The following is an 18,295-nucleotide window of genomic DNA, read 5'->3' as shown; positions in this document are numbered from 1 at the left end:
GGCAGCAACTTCAGAAATAATGGGCCAACACCCTCACTTCAGATTAGACAAGCAACCACACACCAACGCTGAATCAGAAGTGAAGGAGAATTCCTTGTTCCAGACACTTCTTCTGTAAGTGGAATAACTGTCAAATTGACACGATTTCTTTGACGTTGAGAAATGGTAAGCAACATTAGGAACATCTCTAGAGAAATGGCAGCTATAGTGCCGCTCCATTGAACAGCAGTATACTAACTAGTACTGCCATTGTACTTTCTTTCCCAGAGAATAACCCTCCCTGAGACTGAAATGTATATATAGGGCCACATGTCACTCAACAACTAAAGTGAAACACACACACCTCACCTCCTTCCCTATAGGCTCCCTAAAGATTGACTGGGCAGGGAGAAGGCGTTTCCTAGCAACTGCTCAGCCGTATCAGTCAGCTGTTTGACAGGGAAGAAGAGAACGCTGGCATAACACTGTGGTGGGTCTGATAAATGGACATGTATAAAGGGATGTGTAGAAGAAACCAGAGGTCAACAAGGACGCTGTGAAACTAGCTCTGTGTACTACAGAGACACAGGTTATGCAGAATAAAGATCGCAGATAGCACTATGATTGAAAGGCATATTGATCCATATCAATAAGTACTTGATGTACATGATGATTTTAAGTTCAGTCTTTTACAGTCTTTTACATACATCACATTGCGCTACATCACAATAAACACAAAGCACCACTGCAAAGCGCACTCTAAATCACCAAGACACAAATTCCTGGGCTTGACACATTTACACTGACATTGAGCACATTGAGATGGGCTAAATACGCCCCTTTAAGTAATAAAGTGCCATGATCAATCACGCATCAGGGCCTTGTCACACCCCTCCTCTCTTCCTCATTCATCACCCAGACTAACTGTACTGTACAAGGCAAGCCTGTATCTGGGATAGTGTTCTAGCCGCCCCGAGAGGGAGACAGCTGGGTCAACCTACTCTACCTGTGGCCCTCCACAAAGAGTTCAGCTGGGAAGCTGCCATGATATAGATATATAGATATATAGATAGATAGATAGACTCTCTCTCTCTCTCTCTCTCTCTCTCTCTCTCTCTCTCTCTCTCTCTCTCTCTCTCTCTCTCTCTCTCTCTCTCTCTCTCTCTCTCTCTCTCTCTCTCTCTCTCTCTCTCTCTCTCTCTCTCTCTCTCTCTCTCTCTCTCTCTCTCTCTCTCTCTCTCTCTCTCTCGAGCATGCATCCTTGCTGAACCCCAGTGTGTCAGGGACATAGTAAAATGGGTCAAGGTTTCCGGAATCTGTCTGCTCAACTCTCCTCAACTCATCTTCTATCTGTCCCTCTCAGGACCGTCACCATGTCCATCCAATGTGAGGGTTGATGCTATACAACTACAGCTCATGGGTATCAATGCTGCTCAAGAGGAGTCTGCATGGAGAAAAGACAAATGAGTAGAATTAGATAAGAAGGCGCTTATAAAATGCCAATTCACAGGATGGATTCTCTAGAGGCGGTTGGTTTCTTAGAGAAAGGTACTGTAGAGAGAGGATAGGATCGGGGACCGCCCCGGCGGGTCATTGTGGATTCTGGGCAGAGTCTAGTGTGGCATCAGCTGGAGTTTTTTGGGTGTGATCCAGGTCTGAAATAACAGGCCCTGTCCTCCACAGGCCCATTAAGGGCAGGAAAAATAGACTCTTCTTCTCAGCAGTGGTTTGGACTGTGAAGAGGCGCAACAGAGGCTGAAGAAATTTGGCTTGTCACCGAAAACACTCATAAACTTTTACAGATGACCAATCGAGAGCATCCTGTCGGGTTGTATCACCGCCTGGTACAGCAACTGCTCCGCCCACCAACCTCTCCAGAGGGTGGTGCGGTCTGCACAACGCATCACCGGGGACAAACTACCTGCTCTCCAGGATACCTACAGCATCCGATGTCACAGGAAGGCTAAAAAGATCATCAAGGACAACAAGCACCCAACAGCCACTGCCTGTTCTCACCCTGCTATCATCCAGAAGGCGAGGTCAGTACAGGTGCATAAAAGCGGGGACCGAGAGACTGAAAAACAGCTTCTATCACAAGACCATCAGACTGTTAAATCAAATCAAATCAAATGTATTTGTCACATGCAGATGTTAATGCAAGTGTAGCGAAATGCTTGTGCTTCTAGTTCCGACCATGCAGTAATATCTAACAAGTAATATAATCTAACAATTTCACAACAACTACCTTATACACACAAGTGTAAAAGAATGAATATGAATATGTACATAAAAATATTGTAAATGAGTGATGGCCGAAAGGCATAGGCAAGATGCAGTAGATGTTATAGAGTCCAGTATATACATATGAGATGAGTAATGTAGGGTATGTAAACATTATATGAACTTTCATTGTTTAAAGTGGCTAGTACTACATTACATCAAGAGGCAAGATGCAGTAGATGGTATAGCGTACAGTATATGCATATGAGATGAGTAATGTAGGGTATAAGAACATTATATAAAGTGGCATTCAATTGTTTAAACAGCCATCACTAACATTGAGTGGCTGCTGCCAACATACTGACTCATCTCTAGCCACTTTAATAATAAAAAAATGGATGTAATAAATGTATCACTAGTCACTTTAAACAATGCTACTTTATATAATGTTTACATACCCTACATTACTAATCTCAAATGAATATACTGTATTCTATACCATCTACTACATCTTGCCTATGCCGTTCGGCCATCGCTCATCCATATATTTATACGTACATATTCTTATTCATTCCTTTACACTTGTGTGTATAAGGTAGTTGTGGTGAAATTGTTAGATTATAATACTTGTTAGATATTACTCCACGGTCGAAACTAGAAGCACAAACATTTCACTACACTTGTATTAACATCTGCGAACCATGTGTATGTGACCAATACAATTTGATTTGATTGGATTGGATTTACCTGTGAAGATCCCGGGCCTCAGCAGGAGAGAGGCAGACAGCTTCAGCCACGGTCGGCGATTCACTTCTCCAGCGCTGGAAGACAGCCCAGTCGGCTGAGGGCTCTGAAGGGGGTGAAGAGAGGCGAGGGAGGGTGGAGACGAGCAGCGATTGCCATCCATCACGGGCATCCCGCTGGGTCAGCAGCAGTACAAATGGAGAGAATAAGAGCACGCATGTAACCGTCTGCTCAGGTACACTTCAATAAAGACGGTAGATTAAACATTCTACTGTGTTTCCAGTTGTGTGGAAGATCTGACTCTCAGAAAGTCCTCAAAACGATCCGTCCTCCATAGAAGACCTGCCCCAAAATATCAGGGAGACTGGACAACAAATGACCTGTCAAAAGGGCCACAAATGCCCCAAAGAGGGTATTGATGGGAAATACAGGGTAGAGAGTATTGAAGACACCCAAATTACAACTGACAATCACCTCTGTGCAAATATTATAAGGATGTTCTTCACAGAGAGAAATCTCAAGTAGGTGTCCTTCAGTTTTGAGGAGAAAGGCCTTCTGTCAGATTTGACTAAATTACTTTCAGTGCAAAGATATTGCCTCTTTATAATCTTGGCCATTCCAGTCTGGATGTGTTCTAAACAGCAGTGAAACCCCACAGACTCTCCAGTGACAAGGCATTTTATTATGGCATTAGAGAGATCTGAACCCCCAGCTTTATAGCATAGTGAAGGATCAATACCATGTAGTGAATTACAGTGAATAGCCACAGACAGAGTGGCGTGTATTCATGAATGCCAAGGGAATCCAAGCTTCCCCAATCAATAGACGAAAAATATATATATCTTTCGTCTCTCTGTTTCATAAATGTCCTTCATTTTGAAAGAGACTGAATGTATCTCCCCGGAGAACGCATCCAATGCCCCTCTGTCTGTATGTGTAGGTCATGTCTGATACTGTCTGGTCCAGAAGAGTGTTTTTTTGTGTGTGTTTTTCTCCCCCCAATTTCGTGGTATCCAATTGGTAGTCTTGTCTCATCGCTGCAACTCCTGTACGGACTCAGGAGAGGCGAAGGTCGAGAACCATGCGTCCTCCGAAACACAACCCAACCTAGCCGCACTGCTTCTTGTCACAATGCACATCCAACCATCGGAGGAAACACCGTACACCTGGCGACCTGGTCAGGATGCACTGAGCCCGGCCTGCCACAGGAGTCACTAGTGCACGATGAGACAAGGATATCCCTGCAGGCCAAACCCTCCCTAACCCGGACAGCGCTGGGCCAATTGTGTGTCGTCCCATGGACCTGCCAGTCGCGGCCGGCTGCGACAGAGCCTGGGCTCGAACCCAGAGTCTCTGGTGGCACAGCTAGCACTCCAATGTTAGACCACTGCGCCACCCGGGAGGCCTGAGTGTGATATTGTTGCCGCCAGTAGCATTGAATGCTATGGAAGCCAGTGAGCATTTGGCCTCCCTTGATGAAAAAATATTAAATAATAATAGCCAATCAGCATGGAGCTAAATTAACTGAATGAGCTCAACTGTGAATGGTCCTGGAGCACCCAAAAAAAAAAGTGTCAAGGGAAGCCAGTTTGGATTTGGCTCCTATCGAATCGCATTGAGAGCTTAGGTTATTGGCAGAAACAACTGTTGCATCTCATTGTGTTGTTGTCCTCTGGTGGCTAGCTAGCTAGCTAAAAGTGTCCATTTCCTAAAATAGCCATGGATGGAGATAGGGATTTGGACTTTTGGTTTTTACTTAATTCTCCATACTGGCCAATAATTATAACGGTGATTCTGATCCATCCATTAATTCATACATTGTTGCCCTAGCCTGAGATGATGGAAGTTCAATATATGTAGCTAGATATAGAAGGCTAATGGTAACTAGGTAATGTTTAATGGGAGTTAGGCTAACGAGCAAGCATTTTAGACAGGTAGCCTGGGACAACAAAAAATAAAAGCATGTACTTACTGTATGACAGAGAGGAGGATGGTAATGGCGTAGGGTTAATCAACATGTTTCTCTACTTGCACGCATGCACGCACACACACACACACACACACACACACATGCACACACACACCCACACAGAAATCAGAACCATGGACAGCCACATCATATTTAACTTACGTTGACTGGACTAAATTGTTTTTGGTGTCTTATAGTTGTCATTGTATTAGACTAAGCATAAGCCTGATTTGATGATGTTGAAATGTTGAAGTTGAAATGGTGCTGGAATACTGCAACTTGCTGTAACTCTCCATGGTTCTAAATCAATAGTTGTTTAGTGTTCCGGAAATGTCAGAAATATTAACTTGCTTGACCATGCCGTAGGTCATGTAACTGTTGGTTAAATTCAATATGCTTTGTGGACTTCACTGGACAGAGGATGATCTCTGGTTTTGTGGTGAAACAAAGGTCTGGTTGAATTTATTCTGTCTGCCACTGTGTCTTCTTATTCTCTCAGCTTTAGGCCTATATAACAATATCTCACCGTGTCAAAGCATATGAACTAATGGGTTATAGAGCAAACAATGCAATTATCACAACACATAGGTTGTAATATGTTTGTTTTTTTCAGGCTGCCCCAGTGACTTTACCCACACACTGCTACTGCAGTGACAAGGCATTTTATTATGGCATTAGAGAGATCTAAACTCCCAGCTTTATACCATAGTGAAGGATCTGAACACCCAGCTTCATACCATAGTGAAGGATCTGAACATCCAGCTTTATACCATAGTGAAGGATCTGAACATCCAGCTTTATAACCATAGTGAAGGATCTGAACACCCAGCTTTATACCATAGTGAAGGATCTGAACACCCAACTTTATAACCATAGTGAAGGATCTGAACACCCAGCTTTATACCATAGTGAAGGATCTGAACATCCAGCTTTATACCATAGTGAAGGATCTGAACTCCCAGCTTCATACCATAGTGAAGGATCTGAACTCCCAGCTTCATACCATAGTGAAGGATCTGAACACCCAGCTTTATAACCATAGTGAAGGATCTGAACACCCAGCTTTATACCATAGTGAAGGATCTGAACTCCCAGCTTCATACCATAGTGAAGGATCTGAACATCCAGCTTCACACCATAGTGAAGGATCTGAACACCCAGCTTTATACCATAGTGAAGGATCTGAACACCCAGCTTTATACCATAGTGAAGGATCTGAACACCCAGCTTTATACCATAGTGAAGGATCAATAACATTACCAGAGGGGGTTTATGTTGCCGCTCTAAGCTGAAGTAGCTTCAGTCATATAGGATATCTGACATCCACACTGCACCACTGATATACTAACAGTAGAACTGTATATCATATCATGTAGGCTTTGGGGTGCAGGGAAAACCCCTCCCTCAATAAGGGATTCCCACTATTGTAAGGATAGCTACAGAATAAATAAAATACGAACGATCTTCTAAAACAAATGAAATAAAAACTCATACAGCACATTGAAAATCCAAAACCATCTTTCATTGTGCCTGTGAAACATGCTGTGAGGAGATCTTCTCCCATGTTGGCTGCCATTGGCCCCAGCTGGGTGGGTGTGGGCAAGAAAAAGCTCCTGGCTTTCCCTCTCTGCCCCCTTTGCCTTCAGCCCCTCCCCTCGTCATGCCCCTCCCCCTGCACAGAGAATCCCACTCAGGATGGCTATCCAGCTGTTGACTTGGCAACTGCACCATGCCCCTCTCCACTGAGGGCATGGGATGATTGCTCACCATGCCTGGCAAAGACAGACCTGCGTGTGTGGTGGTGGTGGTGGTGTGTGTGCGTGCAGTCGCTCTGGGGGACAGGCTGATCACACCATGCACCCAGACCTCTCCGTCTTGCTCTTATATAAGTGTCTGTGTGTAACCAGAGTATCATTAGTAAGGTACAGAACAGGAGACACCTCAAGGGGACAGCAGGGCTCGTCATGTGCTGACAAAGATTATAATGGACAGAGTGGAAACAGCCAATGTTAAATTACTGGGCTATACTGAGCTGCACTGGGTTTGAAGTATCAAGCAGGAAGCCTACTGAGCAGTGGGCCCATTTCTCTCCTGGTAAATTGGCTCCTATTTTAGCATTCCCCCTCCGTCGTTGCCTCTCTCTGAGCACCTGAAATCAATTAGACGAACAAAAACAACACTTAACGCTGCACTGAACCCACCACACCACCAGCAGACTGAGACACTAACATACCAAAATGGAAAATGCCAATGGGATAGAGAGAGATCTTAGTACAGAACAAACATGGTCTAATTCAACATTAAGGCTGTAAAAAAAAAAAAATCCTAAAATACTAGGAGTTATGACTAAGTGGGTTTTGGTATATATTTCGGAGAATAGATGAAATCTTAGCAGCTGGGAACTAGGAATACACATTGTCAAGACATTATTTAAAAAATATATATATTTTGTAATTACAGTTTTACTTCCTCAATTAGCATTGAATGAAAATGTTTTGTTTTTTAATGAGCAACATAATGTGTTGAAATAAAGAGTGCTGCCAAGTGTTTAATGCACGCATACAATCCTAGAAAGAGCCCATTGAGGAACATGACACAGCATGAATAATAAAAGATAAGACTATCATTTTCCTGAAGCGGTTTCTGACCCTATTCCAGGCCTGGGATAAGAGTAATACATCCCTTAGACATATGGAGGTCTCCCAAAAGGGAATTAGGAATAAAGACTATCTCAAGGAGGATTCACAGGTCAAACTAATGGCAAGCAAACAGAACAACAGACCGTCTCGAGATCATTTCAATTTGTCAAGAGAAAAATTGTGAATAAAAAACTCCATTGTAAAGAGTTCAGTTGAGTGGTAGCCTATTATAGGGCTCAGGGACAGCTGTATACAGTTTGAGCTATTGATGTAGGATCTTCATTTGACCAATAGTGTCTTGGCAAAATAATCCTGCAGCAACAGGATTTGAACTTGTAGTCCATAATATTGCTTGATCGTTGCTTTGGCTATTAGCAGGACAAAAGTAGGCTAGATGAAAAGTACAATACTGTTAATATAACCAGATGTTGGTGCGCGTTTTCAGTGATGTTTTGTAAATCACAAAGCTCATCTGCGTTTCTTGCGGTGTAGGAAAATTCTCAGAAACATAAGAGTGATCAAATTAAGATCTACATCTGTACTTTGTTCCTTAAGTGGAAGCTTTTATTCTGTGACAGTGGCGTATATTCATGGATGCCAAGGGAAGCCAGGCTTCCCCCAAAAATGTACAAAACATTTAATTTTAAAACATAAAATAATTTATAACTCTGTGTCTCATAATTTTCCTTCAATTCACAAGAGGCTGAGAATGTATCTCACAGGAGAAATCCTTTGAGGGATGCCTCTCTGTGTCTTTTCTTGTAGACCATCTATCTGATACTGTGTCGTCCAAACAAGTATGACATTGTTGCTGCCCGTAACATTGAATGCAAGGGAAGCCAGTGGGCATTTGGCCTCCCTTGACAAAAAAAAGTACACAAAATTTGCCAATCAGCATTGAGCTAAACTGAGCGAGCTCAACTGTGAATGGTCCTGGCAAAAAAAATTAAAGTGTCAAGGGAAGCCAGCTTCGATTTGGCGTCTCTCCTATCAAATCGCTTTGAGAGCATTAACAGAAACTAGAATTATTCAATCTCATTGTGTTGTTCTCAGGTGTCTACCTAGCTAGCTAGCTAGGTAAAATTGGCCCTTTCCTAAATTAGCCATGGATGGAGATACAGATTTGGACTTTTACTTAATTCTCCATACTGGCCAAGGATTATACCGGCAATTCTGATCCAACCATTAATTCATACATTGTGGCCCTGGCCTGAGAGGATGGAAGTTCAATATAAACAGTAGCGAAATGTAGAAGGCTAATGGTAACTAGCTAACGTTGCCCATGAATGGAAGTTAGGCTAGCGAGCAAGCATTTTATTTAGGTAGCCTGGGACAACAAAAAATAAAAGTGTGTACTGTATGACAGAGTGATAGATTGTTTCGTCAACATGAAAGAGAAGAGGATGGCATTGGTGTTTCTCTACAAGTAAGGTGAGTCAACATGTTTTTCTACTTGCACGAAGGCACACACAAATCAGAACCATGGACCACCACATCACATTTAGCTTACGTTTATTCGACTAAAGACTTTGGGGTATCTTTGAGTTGTCACTGTATTAGACTAAGCATACAGTAGGTGATCTGATAATGTTGAAATGTTGAAGTTGAAATGGTGTTGGAATAGTGGAGGCAGCTCCTGTTTTCTTTGTGACTTGCAGTAACTGTGGTTCTAAATCAATAGTTGTTTAGTAGTACGAAAATGTAAGAAACATTAACTTGTAGGTCATGTTACCGTCTGTTACATGCAGTATGCACTGGGGGGGCTTGGCTTCCGCAGTGATTTTACCCAAGCACCGCTACTGTTCTGTGGAGACCAAATTGATGAGAGGAAACTCATGGACAGGCTGCAGATGAACAACCATTATGAGAAATGAAAACAAGCTAACAATTCAAATGAATGCTATTTGAATGAAATCAGTCTGTTGGACTCTTGGGAAATACTGTATGTAGATTATACATTAACATGTTGACATGTTTAGCATATCTGCAACTGCTGCAGTTGGGACACTGTTAGAATTTCTAATGGGACCGAAATACAGATGTAGGAACTTAATTTAACCTATATTGTCACAGCAAAATATTCCTGCAGCAAAAATATTTGAATGTTTAGTCCATAGTGTTGCTTGATCGTTGGTTAGGCTTTTAGCTGGCCAAAAGTAGGATACATGAAAAGTGCAATACTGTTTTCAGTGAATTATTGTAAATCACATCTGCAGGAAAATTCTCAGCAACAAAAGAGTGATCAAATTAAGATCCTACATCTGAAGGCAGATATATGATAGAAATCAGTGCAAGTGTACAAACTGTGACGTAAATGAGAAGACAGACAATTACACTGGACAAAAATATGAAAGATTTTAATGAGTTACAGTTCTTAAAGGAAATCAGTCAATTGAAATACATTAATTAGGCCCTAATCTACGGACTTCACGACTGGGTATACAGATTTGGATCTGTTGGTCACAGATACCTTAAAATAAAGATATGGGCGTGGATCAGAAAACCAGTCAGTATCTGGGGTGACCACCATTTGCCTCATGCAGTGTGACACATCTCCTTCACATATAGTTGATAAGGCTGTTGATTATGGCCTGTGTTATGTTGTCCCACTCCTCTTCAATGGCTGTGTGAAGTTGCTGGATATTGTCGGGAACTGCAGCACGCTGTTGTACACGACAATCCAGGGCATCCCAAACATGTTCAATGGGTGACATGTCTTGTGAGTCTGCAGGCAATGGAAGAACTAGGACATTTTTAGCTTCCAGTAATTGTTTACAGATCCTTGAGACATGGGGCCGTGCGTTATCATGCTGAAACATGAGGTGATGGGGGCGGATGAATGGCGTGACAATTGGCCTCAGGATCTCATCATGGTATCTCTGTATATCCAAATTGCCATCAATAAAATGCAATTGCGTTAGTTGTCCGTTGCCTGTGTCTGCCCATACCAAAACCCCACCGCCACTATAGAGCACTCTGTTCACAACGTTGATATCAACAAACCACACGCCCTCACAACACGACATACGTTTGCCATCTGCCTGGTACATTTGAAAACGGGATTCATCCGTAAAGAGCACATGTCTCTAGCGTGCCATTGGCCATTGAAAGTGAGCAGTTTCTCACTGAGGTCGGTTACAACGCTGAACTGCAGTCAAGTCAGGACCCTGGTGAGGACAACTACCACGCAGATGAGATTCTCTGAGATGGTTTCTGACAGTTTGTGCAGAAATTCTTTGGTTGTGCAAACCCACAGTTTATCAGCTGTCCGGGTCTCTGGTATCAGACTACCCCCAGGTGAAGAAGCCGGATGTAGAGGTCCTGGGCTGGCGTGGTTACACATGGTCTGTAGATGTGAGGCCGGTTGGACGTACTGCCAAATTCTCTAAAACGATGTTGGAGACAGCTTAGTTGTAACGGTTTTCTTCCGTTGAAGGAGAGGAGGACCAAAATGCAGCCTGTTTAGAGTTCAACATGTTTAATAAAAGACCATACACGTGAACACTACAAAATACCAAAACAACAAATGTGAAAACCAAAACAGTCCTATCTGGTGCAATGACAGAAGACAATCACACACAAAGTACCCACAGAATATGGCTGCCTAAATATGGTTCCCAATCAGAGACAACGATAGACAGCTGCCTCTAATTGAGAACCAATCCAGGCAACCATAGACATACAAACTACCTAGAAAGGAAACAGCCCCATAAACATACAAAACCCCTAGACCAGACAAAACACATAAATCCAACATGTCACACCCTGACCTAACCAAAATAATAAAGAAAACAAAGATAACTAAGGCCAGGGTGTGACATTAGTTTAGAGAAATTAACATTCAAACCTCTGGCAACAGCTTTGGAGAACATTCCTACAGTCAAGAATTCCAATTCCATACTCCCTCAAAACTTGAGACATCTGTGGCATTGTGTTGTGTAACAAGACTGCACATTTTAGAATGGCCTTTTAATGTTCCCAGAATAAGGAACACCTGTGTAATGATCATGCTGTTTAATCAGCTTCTTGATATGCCACACCTGTCAGGTGGATGGATTATCTTGAGGAGAAATGCTCACTAACAGGGATCTAAAACAAATGTGTGGACACAATTTGAGAGAAAAGCTTTTTGTGCGAATGCAACATTTATGGGATCTTTTATTTCAGCTCATGAAACATGGGACCAACACTTCACATGTTGCGTTTATATTTTTGTTCAGTATACATTCATAATGCATTATGAATCTAAATCTTCATGATTTCTTCCATGCCGATTATGACAGCAATGTATATTTAAAATAAATGATTGCGGGCAACGCAATCAGAAGCATAATGAAAATGATGAATTATTGATGTGCTCATTACTCATAATATGCAAATATGCAATAATATGCAATATGCATGCAAGGTGCTCCAATGAAGTCCATTTTCCTTGGGATGAGCATTTTTCTATTGTTTCTTGTCCAGAATTTGATTGATTTATTAATGAGTCTATTTATTGTTTGGCGAGATACAGTAAACCAATTGTATTGTTGCGGGCTTGAAATGTTCAGCTGTACCTGCCACGGTTGGCTTGGCCCATCTGTCTGTGAGCTGCACTGATTCAATTATAGTTTGGCTGTGTGGTCCGTTATCTACTCCTACTAATTTGAGGGAATAAATACACTACCGTTCAAAAGTTAGTGGTCACTTAGAAATGTCCTTGTTTTTGAAAGAAAAGCAAATTTTTTGTCCATTAAAATAACATCAAATTGATCAAAACAAAGTGTAGACATTGTTAATGTGGTAAATGACAATTGTAGCTGGAAACGACTGATTTTTAATGGAATATCTACATAGGCGTACAGAGGCCCATTATCAGCAACCATCACTCCTGTGTTCCAGTCGCCTCTTCACTGTTGAGACTGGTGTTTTGAGGGTACTATTTCATGAAGCTGCCAGTTGAGGACTTGTGAGGCGTCTGCTTCTCAAACTAGACACTCTAATGTACTTGTCTTCTTGCTCAGTTGTGCACCAGGGCCTCCCACTCATCCTTCTATTCTGGTTAGGGCCCGTTTGCGCTGTTCTGTGAAGGAAGTAGTACACAGCGCTGTACGAGATCTTCAGTTTCTTGGCAATTTCTCGCATTGGAATGGCCTTAATTTCTCAGAGCAAGAATAGACGGACTAGTTTCAGAAGAAAGTTCTTTGTTTCTGGCCATTTTGAGCCGGTAATTGAACCCACAAATGCTGTTGCTCCAGATACTCAACTAGTCTAAAGAAGGATCGTTTTATTTCTTCTTTAATCAGAACAACAGTTTTCCGCTGTGCTAACATAATTGCAAAAGGGTTTTCTAATGATCAATTAGCCTTTTAAAATAAAAAACTTGGATTAGCTAACACAACGTGCCATTGGAAAGCAGGAGTGATGGTTGCTGATAATGGGCCTCTGTACACCTATGTAAATATTCCTTTAAACATCTGCCGTTTCCAGCTACAATATTCATTTACAACACGAACAATGTCTAAACTGTATTTCTGATCAATTTGATGTTATTTTAATGGACAAAAATGTGATTTTCTTTCAAAAACAAATTTCTAAGTGACCCCAAACTTTTGAACAGTAGTGTACATTTGAGTGACTCTCAACTAACGTCCAATGAATTAGATATCTTTACGATAGAATCATATGTAACTAAGGCATACCCAATGACCAGAGTGAACCATTTATTATGCAAAAGGTTCAAGAATCATAGGATGAAAGGGGTGTGTGATTCCAGACCTTCAAGATTTGCTCCATTAGTCATTCATTATAATGCTGGTTTAAATGTACTAGATGTGGCACTGAACAACCCAAGCTCTCCCTAACAGTGTCAACGAAACAAGTAGAGTAACAGCCAGCCAGCCTGTTATATGTGAAGTGAGACCTACAAGAACAACAAGGCCACGTGCAAAAGATCCAGGGGAGCAGGAGGACAAGACAGCGAATCACAGCCAATCTCCTTCCAAGTGTGGCTGGTTAATATGTGCTCAGCTCCACAGCAAGGCTCTCTGGGAGCTGCAGCTCAGCTGGCTCTGTAGCAGCCGCAGGCATAGGAACACACAGTCAACACAGTCCAATGGATATACACTACCCCGGCAGGGGGAAAGGACAGGCCCCAAGACTGCTGCTCCGCTACGCTCCGTCTCCCCAGACACCCTGCCTGCAGACCTGACGGTGTGTTTGTGTGTGTCAGGAGTGTGGCTGTGTGTGTGTCAGGAGTGTGGCTGTGTGTGTGTGTGTGTGTGTGTGTGTGTGTGTGTGTGTGTGTGTGTGTGTGTGTGTGTGTGTGTGTGTGTGTGTGTGTGTGTGTGTGTGTGTGTGTGTGTGTGTGTGTGTGTGTCTGCCCCTTGCGGGTCTCTGATTCAAACAGTGGCTCTTATTTTAGTTTCTTCTTGTTTCTCAGTGGGAGTTGTTTCATTGAGCTGCATCTTATGGACTAAGGGAATCAATATCATTATGCTACAGTACAGAGCTACTGATGTAGATAGAGTTCAGATGCTGGAGGGGCCTCTTAGTCACACACAGGGTTTTAAATGTCATTATTTATTGCAAAGTATATAGGCTCCTTATCAAAAGGGACCCATAAAATCAGATTAGTAATGATGTCAACAGCAAATTGTTGGAATACAAAGCTCAAAAAACATTTTTTAAACGTTTAGAATGTGACTAATTTCATTTTGTAAATCATCAAAGACGATTTTCTTAATCCCTTATGGAAATATAAAGCAATTCCACATAAATGTTACATGAAAACTGAGAACTGACTGTGAAAAGAGCCTCAACAATGGAAGAATACAGTGGTGTAAAGTACTTCAGTAAAAATACTTTGGTTTAAAGTACTGCTTAAGTCGTTTTTTGAGGTGTCTGTACTTTACTATTTATATTTTTGACTACTTTTACTTCACTACGTTCCTTAAGAAAATATTGTACTTTTTACTCCATATATTTTCCTTAACACCCAAAGGTACTTGTTACATTTTGAATACTTAGCAGGACAGGAAATAGTCAAATTCACACACTTATCAACCAAACATCCCTGGTCATCCCTACTGCATCTGATCTGGCGGACTCACTAAACACAAATGCTTTATTTGTAAATTATGTCTGGTGCTGGAGTGTTCCCCTGGCTTTCCGTAAATAAAAAAAACTAGAAAATGGTGCCATCTGGTTTTCTTAATATAAGGTATTTGAAATTATTTGTACTTTTACTTTTGATACTTAAGTATATTTTAAACCAAATACTTTTCGACTTTTACTCAGTAGAATTTTACTGGGTGACTTTTGCTTTTAACTTGAGTCATTTTCTACTAAGGTATCTTTACTTTTACTCAAGTATGACAGTTGGGTACTTTTTCTACCACTGGAAGGATTTAACACATATAGCTAAACAGCAAATAAGGAGGTATTTCTTCCCTGCAGAGGTCAAATACCTGTCTGCTCAAGTGGGCTTGGTCCTTGTCTCTTTGTTGCTCTCATTCTGCACCATCCGTCGCCCTGGGAGACGAGGTAGTCTAGGTAAACGCTCACCTCCCTCCCTCCAATTCCACAGTGCCTGGTTCAACAGGTTCACGTTACACATCAAAAGCGGCAGGTATCCTAGCTGTTAAGAGCGTTGGGCAAGTAACCGAAATGTTGCTGGTTCCTATCCCTGAGCTGACTAGGTGAAAAATCTGTCTGTGCCTTTGAGCAAGGCACTTAACCCTAATTGCTCCTGTAAGTCCCTCTGGATGAGAGCCTCTGCTAAAACAAAACATCACAATAATTCATTCTACGGCTACACCAAATGCTCCCTTAGATCAGTCTGGTCATATTCAAATTAGATGCACTACAATCATTATTTTATTGAATACTTTATAATACAAATGTTTCTTACCACTGCAATATAACTTCATGTGAAAATCTGGAATACTTTGAAATCTCAAAGCCCTGTATAAACATTCTATTTCTAATATTGTTGAGTCATTTCACGTCGTATAACCTTGTCAGTGTAATACATCTGTCTTTACAAGTGATGATCCGTATAAACGGTTAGATAAGAAACCAAATGCAAAGTAGCCTATTCAACAACACCTGAATCCAGCAGAGTGAGGCTTTGAGGTGTGCTGCACAGCGAACGAACTGTTCTCAGAAAACAGAAACAGATGGCCTGTCAGTCCTGACCTGAAAGGCAGCTCCCAGTGCCTGGTCACTGATTGCCAATTCATATCTCTCACTATGGATTTGGGGATCGCTCCATCAACGCGTTTTAACTTATGGGAGCCTGTTTTTTGGATGGGTAACTACTGCGTATTGGGATCCACAAGCATATTTGGAAGAAGAGGCCAGTCTGTCAAATGTCCTGGGCTATCGCTCATGCTCACAAGAATTTGCCAAGTAAGATTTTATCTGCTTTTTAAAGAGGCAAATGGCTTTATAACAATGTTTAGGACTTTATAACTATGTTTAGGACTTTATAACTATGTTTATGACTTTATAACTATGTTTAGGACTTTATAACTATGTTTAGGACATTATAACTATGTTTAGGACTTTATAACTATGTTTATGACTTTATAACTATGTTTATGACTTTATAACTATGTTTAGGACTTTATAACTATGTTTAGGACTTTATAACTATGTTTAGGACATTATAACTATGTTTAGGACTTTATAACTATGTTTATGACTTTATAACTATGTTTATGACTTTATAACTATGTTTAGGACTTTATAACTATGTTTAGGACTTTATAACTATGTTTAGGACATTATAACTATGTTTAGGACTTTATAACTATGTTTAGGACTTTATAACTATGTTTAGGACTTTATGACTATGTTGTAGTAGCCAATAGGATAACTTTGATTCCTACTGTTCATCTGAACACAACTAGACCTGAGCACAAATACAACTACTGTTATATTAGTATGTACACCGTAGGCTATTTCATTTAAACTTGTAAGGAATACAACTCTGCTTTTGGGTATCAAATGCAGAATATTTCTATTAACTTGGCAGAAGAGAGTCTATTAGCCTTTTACATTCAGTCACAGACGAGGCTTTCCTTTTTGTCTTCCTTGAAAGGACAGCCCTCATTTACTCTGCCCTCTTAAGACGGTGCCACCTGCTCTCCTGTGTGTGTGTGTGTGTGTGTGTGTGTGTGTGTGTGTGTGTGTGTGTGTGTGTGTGTGTGTGTGTGTGTGTGCGTGTGTGTGCGTGTGTGCGTGTGTGCGTGCGTGCGTGCGTGTGTGTGTGTGTGTGTGTGTGCGCGTGTGTGTGTGTGTGTGTGTGTGTGTGTGTGTGTGTGTGTGTGTGTGTGTTGTTTAGACCCTGCCTCTTTCTGAACATGATGCCCTGGGACTTAATTACTCTTCACAGACACAGACCCATTCTCCACAGTAATAGGGTCCTAATTGGGGGAGTCAAAACACTAATACCACCATCGGTACGGGGACCTCAGCTGGTTGTCAAGGGCGATGTCACCTGGGCCCAGATTCACAAAACCTTCTTAAGAAGAAATGTCTTATTAACTGACCTTTTAACCTTAACTATAGACTAAAGAAGAAAGTTCAATATTAGTTGCTATTCCTCAAAAATGTTATTGGAAATGTTCTTGCGCTATTTCTTATGTTTTTCCTAAAGCAAAAAGTTAAGAAGAGATTCTTGAAAATAAAGCTTTTGGAAATGTTCTTAATTCCAAGATAGCTTGTCTTAAACTCAGGGCTGTGAGAGAATAAACTCATGAAAGCAATTGAACATGTTTAATTCACTCACAAACTTCATCTGAAAGTTTAAGTATTGATTATTTTAAACCCAAGAACATGTTTTAGAACAGTAATCTCTGTACGAAATATGCTAACATGATTGACATTGCTAGCTAGATAGCAAGCTAAATCAGTTGCCTGGAAGAAGATTTGTAAGAAGATATTTGGGAAGTTAGTATGAAAAGCATTGCAGTGTTGCTTTTCTACAAAAAAAAAGATCCAGGCTGTGTCACAACCGGCCGTGACCAGGAATCCCATAAGACAGCACACAATTGGCCCAGTGTCGTCCGGGTTAGGGGAGGGTTTGGCCAGGGGGGCTTTACTTGGCTCATCGCGCTATAGCGACTCTTTGTGGCGGGCCGGGCGCCTGCAGGTTGACTTCAGTCATCAGTTGAATGGTGTTTCCTCTGACACATTGGTGCAGCTGGCTTCTGGGTTAAGCGGTCGGGTGTTAAGAAGCGTGGTTGGCGGGCCATGTTTCGGAGGACGCATGACTCGACCTTTGCCTCTTTGGGGAGTTGCAGCAATGAGACAAGACCGCAATTGGAGCGCAGTTGGATATCACAGAATTGGGGAGAAAAGGGGGTAAAATTAAAACAACAAAAAAGTTGATGTTTTTGCGTAAGAAGTGTTTTGTGAATCTGGGCCCAGGTCAGTATGAGGGATTTCTGTTTTCCCATTTCTTTCCATCTCACAAAAAAATGGGTTTTGACAACCCCCACTGTGGGTGGGTGTAGGCTAGGGTCAGTGCCTGAGTTTGTTTTCTCCCCACCAACTGTTTACTTTGAAGGTGAACCAGGAACCCCAATTTGACCCAAAGCTCCAAATAGGTTTTTGTCCATCCTGGATCTTTTTTTATGGGGATGACAGGACCTTCTCGCCGGGCATGGCTCCTGCTGTGCCAAGCTGCTATTTTAGCTCACAGAAGCTGAGGGGCCAGGCTGAGGAGGGGCTGCACTGAATAGAATGTTCCTCT

This window comes from Oncorhynchus tshawytscha, linkage group LG15 (genome assembly GCF_018296145.1).
Source record: "Oncorhynchus tshawytscha isolate Ot180627B linkage group LG15, Otsh_v2.0, whole genome shotgun sequence".
Taxonomy (NCBI): domain Eukaryota; kingdom Metazoa; phylum Chordata; class Actinopteri; order Salmoniformes; family Salmonidae; genus Oncorhynchus; species Oncorhynchus tshawytscha.
Note: the sequence above shows the minus strand (reverse complement) of the source record.